This window comes from Salmo trutta, chromosome 10 (genome assembly GCF_901001165.1).
Source record: "Salmo trutta chromosome 10, fSalTru1.1, whole genome shotgun sequence".
NCBI classification, from domain to species: Eukaryota; Metazoa; Chordata; class Actinopteri; order Salmoniformes; family Salmonidae; genus Salmo; species Salmo trutta.
The window spans coordinates 43,893,337-43,900,836 of NC_042966.1; the positions used below are offsets into that span (position 1 = coordinate 43,893,337).

General features: G+C 41.8%; 1 protein-coding gene across 1 annotated transcript in view; it reads right to left on the reverse strand.

The window, feature by feature from the left end:
• LOC115200902 (proteoglycan 4) overlaps nucleotides 1-7,500 on the reverse strand; it is a 155,040-nt gene that overhangs the window by 130,764 nt on the left and 16,776 nt on the right. The gene's annotated exons all lie outside the window — the stretch shown is intronic.

Here is a 7,500-nt window from a genome sequence, read left to right on the forward strand (position 1 = left end):
CACACACACACACACACACACACACGCTGTATCTCAACTGTAGCTTTTGCAAATGATTTTGGTCTCCCTGAGCTGGTTGGAACCAGCAACTACATTCTCAGTGGTGCCACCTTCTGGCTGAAACAGGGAAGTGTCACATTTTTTAAAATCACACATTTCTGCAAATGGCAACAACAACAAAAACGGATTGGATGTGTGGGCGTATAACGCGAACGTCTAGCGGACCCAAAGGTTCGAATCTCATCACGGACAACTACAGGATCGACTTCCGTGCTTCTACACCTGCATTGCTTGCTGTTTGGGGTTTTAGGCTGGGTTTCTGTACAGCACTTTGAAAGAAGGGCTATAGAAATACATTTGATTTGATTTAATTCAAAATTCTCATGCTTGTATTTAAAGCCTTGAATGGATTAATAAGCCCCAAGTACATCAGCTAGCCACTGCTTCAAGTCCCCAAGACACATCTCTGAACAATGGGGGAGGGCCAAGCCTTCTGCTCCCTTGCCCCTCACGCCTATGGAATGTTCTCCCTGACCATCTGAGAGCCTTTCTGTCTCTGAACTTTGAAAATAGTCCTTAATTAAAACCCACTTCTACAGGTTTTTCATAATCCTAGTCCCAATCTAAAATATATTCAGCACCCCACTTCTACAGGTTTTTCATAATCCTAGTCCCAATCTAAAATATATTCAGCACCCCACTTCTACAGATGTTTCATAATCCTAGTCCCAATCTAAAATATATTCAGCACCCCACTTCTACAGATGTTTCATAATCCTAGTCCCAATCTAAAATATATTCAGCACCCACTTCTACAGATGTTTCATAATCCTAGTCCCAATCTAAAATATATTCAGCACCCACTTCTACAGATGTTTCATAATCCTAATCCCAATCTAAAATATATTCAGCACCCACTTCTACAGATTTTTCATAATCCTAATCCCAATCTAAAATATATTCAGCACCTAGCCCACTATTGATATTATACCTGATTCTAAATGTATGTTGTTTTTATTGTATATATATAAAAAAAAATCATAATCTGAAATGAAAAGTGCTATACAAATTAAATGTATTATTATTATTATTAACTTTAGCATTTTATTGAGCAAGGCACTTAACTATTGTTCCTCCCGTAAATCGCTCTGGATAAGAGCACCTGCTAAATTACTAAAATGTAAATGTGATATATGTAAATGTAGCTAATTAGGAACTTTGCAACTACTTAGCATGTTAGCTAACCCTTCCCTTAACCCTAACCTTAACTCTTTAACCTAACTCAAACCCCTAACTCCTAGCCTAGGTAACGTTAGCCACTTAGCTAACATTAGAGTTAGCCACCTATCTAACGTTAGCCACCTAGCTAACATTAGAGTTAGCCACCTAGCTAACGTTAGCCACCTAGCTAACATTAGAGTTAGCCACCTAGCTAACGTTAGCCACCTAGCTAACATTAGAGTTAGCCACCTAGCTAACGTTAGCCACCTAGCTAACGTTAGCCACCTAGCTAACGTTAGCCACCTAGCTAACGTTAGCCACAACAAATAGGAATTCGTAACATATTGTACGTATTGCAAATTTGTGTATTTGGAGCGAATTGCAATTCGTAACATATCATACGAAATGAATGATAGACATCCACAAATTAATACATACCATACCATACCATACGTACTAATTTGAGTTTCCCGGATTTTTCGTTTACTATGTTACGTCTACAGGTTGAAAAGATTGGTATTTGGCGAGACCATAGGCATGAGGCTATGGTCTCAATGTTGTTGAGCGATAACAAGAGCACTCTAAAACTTCACTCTGAGTCCCAAATGGCATCCTATTTCCTACATAGTGCGCTACTTTTGACCAGGGCCTATAGGACGAAACGGCATCCTATTTCCTACATAGTGCACTACTTTTGACCAGGGCCTATAGGACGAACGACATCCTATTCCCTATTCAGTGCACTACTTTTGACCAGGGCCTATAGGACGAACGACATCCTATTCCCTATTCAGTGCACTACTTTTGACCAAGGCCTATAGGACAAACGGCATCCTATTCCCTACATAGTGCACTACTTTTGACGAATACCCCATAGGCCCAAAAAGATAACAATGACACTAAATAGAGAATAGGGTGCCATTCAGGATTATCTCTGAGAAAGCCAAGCACAAGGCAGTTCAGTGTATAATAGTCCACTGGGAGGGAAAATCGTCTAATGTTTATGTTTTAATCCTATTAAAACAATCCCAGAATTCCACAGAGTTACTGACCATGCTAGGAAACCAATGTTAGATTTGTTAGCTCAGTACCATCAGTGGATAACTAGCCTGGTACCAGTTGGCTAGCCTGGATAACTAGCCTGGTACCAGTTGGCTAGCCTGGATAACTAGCCTGGTACCAGTTGGCTAGCCTGGATAACTAGCCTGGTACCAGTTGGCTAGCCTGGATAACAAGCCTGGATAACAAGAGACGCCACAAACAGATCTGGGACCAGGATAGTGCATCACGGCATCAAGCAGCACAGGGAAAAGGCAGTAGTAATATATAGTAGTAGAATCTACCTAGAAGTGGCTATAGTAGCTGGTAGTAGCAGATTCTAGCTGGTAGAAGTGGCTATAGTAGCTGGTAGTAGCAGATTCTAGCTGGTAGAAGTGGCTATAGTAGCTGGTAGTAGTAGATTCTAGCTGGTAGAAGTAGATTCTAGCTGGTAGAAGTGGCTATAGTAGCTGGTAGTAGTAGATTCTAGCTGGTAGAAGTGGCTATAGTAGCTGGTAGTAGTAGATTCTAGCTGGTAGAAGTAGATTCTAGCTGGTAGAAGTGGCTATAGTAGCTGGTAGTAGTAGATTCTAGCTGGTAGAAGTGGCTATAGTAGCCAGGAGTAGTAGATTCTAGCTGGTAGAAGTAGATTCTAGCTGGTAGAAGTGGCTATAGTAGCTGGTAGTAGTAGATTCTAGCTGATAGAATTGGCTATAGTAGCCAGGAGTAGTAGATTCTAGCTGGTAGAAGTGGCTATAGTAGCTGGTAGTAGTAGATTCTAGCTGGTAGAAGTGGCTATAGTAGCCAGTAGTAGTAGATTCTAGCTGGTAGAAGTGGCTATAGTAGCCAGTAGTAGTAGATTCTAGCTGGTAGAAGTGGCTATAGTAGCCAGTAGTAGTAGATTCTAGCTGGTAGAAGTGGCTATAGTAGCTGGTAGTAGTAGATTCTAGCAAGTAGAAGTGGCTATAGTAGCTGGTAGTAGTAGATTCTACCTAGAAGTGGCTATAGTAGCTGGTAGTAGTAGATTCTAGCTGGTAGAAGTGGCTATAGTAGCTGGTAGTAGTAGATTCTAGCTGGTAGAAGTGGCTATAGTAGCTGGTAGTAGTAGATTCTAGCTGGTAGAAGTGGCTATAGTAGCTGGTAGTAGTAGATTCTAGCTGGTAGTAGTGCCTATAGTAGCTGGTAGTAGTAGATTCTTGCTGGTAGAATTGGCTATAGTAGCTGGAAGTAGTAGATTCTAGCTGGTAGAAGTTGCTATAGTAGCTGGTAGTAGTAGATTCTAGCTGGTAGAAGTGGCTATAGTAGCTGGCAGTAGTAGATTCTAGCAAGTAGAAGTGGCTATAGTAGCTGGTAGTAGTAGATTCTAGCTGGTAGAAGTGGCTATGGTAGCTGGTAGTAGTAGATTCTAGCTGGTAGAAGTGGCTATGGTAGCTGGTAGTAGTAGATTCTAGCTGGTAGAAGTGGCTATATTAGCCAATAGTAGTATATTGTAGCTGGTAGAAGTGGATTCTAGCTGGTAGAAGTGCCTATAGTAGCTGGTAGTAGTAGATTCTAGCTGGTAGAAGTGGCTATAGTAGCCAGGAGTAGTAGATTCTAGCTGGTAGTAGTAGATTCTAGCTGGTAGTAGTAGATTCTAGCTGGTAGTAGTAGATTCTAGCTGGTAGTAGTAGATTCTAGCTGGTAGAAGTGGCTATAGTAGCCGGTAGCAGTAGATTCTAGCTGGTAGAAGTGGCTATAGTAGCTGGTAGTAGTAGATTCTAGCTGGTAGAAGTGGCTATAGTAGCTGGTAGTAGTAGATTCTAGCTGGTAGAAGTGGCTATAGTAGCTGGTAGTAGTAGATTCTAGCTGGTAGAAGTAGATTCTAGCTGGTAGAAGTGGCTATGGTAGCTGGCAGTAGTAGATTCTAGCAAGTAGAAGTGGCTATAGTAGCTGGTTGTAGTAGATTCTAGCTGGTAGAAGTGGCTATAGTAGCTGGTAGTAGTAGATTCTAGCAAGTAGAAGTGGCTATAGTAGCTGGTTGTAGTAGATTCTAGCTGGTAGAAGTGGCTATAGTAGCTGGCAGTAGTAGATTCTAGCAAGTAGAAGTGGCTATAGTAGCTGGTAGTAGTAGATTCTAGCTGGTAGAAGTGGCTATGGTAGCTGGTAGTAGTATATTGTAGCTGGTAGAAGTGGCTATAGTAGCTGGTAGTAGTAGATTCTAGCTGGTAGTAGTAGATTCTAGCTGGTAGTAGTAGATTCTAGCTCGTAGTAGTAGATTCTAGCTGGTAGAAGTAGATTCTAGCTGGTAGAAGTAGATTCTAGCTGGTAGAAGTGCCTATAGTAGCTGGTAGTAGTAGATTCTAGCTGGTAGAAGTGGCTATAGTAGCTGGTAGTAGTAGATTCTAGCTGGTAGAAGTAGATTCTAGCTGGTAGAAGTGGCTATAGTAGCTGGTAGTAGTAGATTCTAGCTGGTAGAAGTGGCTATAGTAGCTGGTAGTAGTAGATTCTAGCTGGTAGAAGTGGCTATAGTAGCTGGTAGTAGTAGATTCTAGCTGGTAGTAGTAGATTCTAGCTGGTAGAAGTTGCTATAGTAGCTGGTTGTAGTAGATTCTAGCTGGTAGAAGTTGCTATAGTAGCCAGGAGTAGTAGATTCTAGCTGGTAGAAGTTGCTATAGTAGCTGGTTGTAGTAGATTCTAGCTGGTAGAAGTGGCTATAGTAGCTGGTAGTAGTAGATTCTAGCTGGTAGAAGTGGCTATAGTAGCTGGTAGTAGTAGATTCTAGCTGGTAGAAGTGGCTATAGTAGCCGGTAGTAGTAGATTCTAGCTGGTAGAAGTGGCTATAGTAGCTGGTAGTGGTAGATTCTAGCTGGTAGAAGTGGCTATAGTAGCTGGTAGTAGTAGATTCTAGCTGGTAGAAGTTGCTATAGTAGCTGGTTGTAGTAGATTCTAGCTGGTAGAAGTGGCTATAGTAGCTGGTAGTAGTAGATTCTAGCTGGTAGAAGTGGCTATAGTAGCTGGTAGTAGTAGATTCTAGCTGGTAGAAGTGGCTATAGTAGCCGGTAGTAGTAGATTCTAGCTGGTAGAAGTGGCTATAGTAGCCAGGAGTAGTAGATTCTAGCTGGTAGAAGTTGCTATAGTAGCTGGTAGTAGTAGATTCTAGCTGGTAGAAGTTGCTATAGTAGCTGGTAGTAGTAGATTCTAGCTGGTAGAAGTGGCTATAGTAGCTGGCAGTAGTAGATTCTAGCAAGTAGAAGTGGCTATAGTAGCTGGTAGTAGTAGATTCTAGCTGGTAGAAGTGGCTATGGTAGCTGGTAGTAGTAGATTCTAGCTGGTAGAAGTAGCTATATTAGCCAATAGTAGTATATTGTAGCTGGTAGAAGTGGATTCTAGCTGGTAGAAGTGCCTATAGTAGCTGGTAGTAGTAGATTCTAGCTGGTAGAAGTGGCTATAGTAGCCAGGAGTAGTAGATTCTAGCTGGTAGTAGTAGATTCTAGCTGGTAGTAGTAGATTCTAGCTGGTAGTAGTAGATTCTAGCTGGTAGAAGTGGCTATAGTAGCTGGCAGTAGTAGATTCTAGCAAGTAGAAGTGGCTATAGTAGCTGGTAGTAGTAGATTCTAGCTGGTAGAAGTGGCTATGGTAGCTGGTAGTAGTAGATTCTAGCTGGTAGAAGTGGCTATGGTAGCTGGTAGTAGTAGATTCTAGCTGGTAGAAGTGGCTATATTAGCCAATAGTAGTATATTGTAGCTGGTAGAAGTGGATTCTAGCTGGTAGAAGTGCCTATAGTAGCTGGTAGTAGTAGATTCTAGCTGGTAGAAGTGGCTATAGTAGCCAGGAGTAGTAGATTCTAGCTGGTAGTAGTAGATTCTAGCTGGTAGTAGTAGATTCTAGCTGGTAGAAGTAGATTCTAGCTGGTAGAAGTGCCTATAGTAGCTGGTAGTAGTAGATTCTAGCTGGTAGAAGTGGCTATAGTAGCCGGTAGCAGTAGATTCTAGCTGGTAGAAGTGGCTATAGTAGCTGGTAGTAGTAGATTCTAGCTGGTAGAAGTGGCTATAGTAGCTGGCAGTAGTAGATTCTAGCAAGTAGAAGTGGCTATAGTAGCTGGTTGTAGTAGATTCTAGCTGGTAGAAGTGGCTATAGTAGCTGGCAGTAGTAGATTCTAGCAAGTAGAAGTGGCTATAGTAGCTGGTAGTAGTAGATTCTAGCTGGTAGAAGTGGCTATGGTAGCTGGTAGTAGTATATTGTAGCTGGTAGAAGTGGCTATAGTAGCTGGTAGTAGTAGATTCTAGCTGGTAGTAGTAGATTCTAGCTGGTAGTAGTAGATTCTAGCTCGTAGTAGTAGATTCTAGCTGGTAGAAGTAGATTCTAGCTGGTAGAAGTGCCTATAGTAGCTGGTAGTAGTAGATTCTAGCTGGTAGAAGTGGCTATAGTAGCTGGTAGTAGTAGATTCTAGCTGGTAGAAGTGGCTATAGTAGCTGGTAGTAGTAGATTCTAGCTGGTAGAAGTGGCTATAGTAGCTGGTAGTAGTAGATTCTAGCTGGTAGTAGTAGATTCTAGCTGGTAGAAGTTGCTATAGTAGCTGGTTGTAGTAGATTCTAGCTGGTAGAAGTTGCTATAGTAGCCAGGAGTAGTAGATTCTAGCTGGTAGAAGTTGCTGTAGTAGCTGGTTGTAGTAGATTCTAGCTGGTAGAAGTGGCTATAGTAGCTGGTAGTAGTAGATTCTAGCTGGTAGAAGTGGCTATAGTAGCTGGTAGTAGTAGATTCTAGCTGGTAGAAGTTGCTATAGTAGCCGGTAGTAGTAGATTCTAGCTGGTAGAAGTGGCTATAGTAGCTGGTAGTAGTAGATTCTAGCTGGTAGTAGTAGATTCTAGCTGGTAGAAGTGGCTATAGTAGCTGGTTGTAGTAGATTCTAGCTGGTAGAAGTGGCTATAGTAGCTGGTAGTAGTAGATTCTAGCTGGTAGAAGTGGCTATAGTAGCTGGTAGTAGTAGATTCTAGCTGGTAGAAGTGGCTATAGTAGCCGGTAGTAGTAGATTCTAGCTGGTAGAAGTGGCTATAGTAGCCAGGAGTAGTAGATTCTAGCTGGTAGAAGTTGCTATAGTAGCTGGTAGTAGTAGATTCTAGCTGGTAGAAGTTGCTATAGTAGCTGGTAGTAGTAGATTCTAGCTGGTAGAAGTGGCTATAGTAGCTGGTAGTAGCACTGAGGACAGACATCATTTCAACGTCTAGTTTTGATTTACATTTAGTTTAGTTGTTAACTGACCTG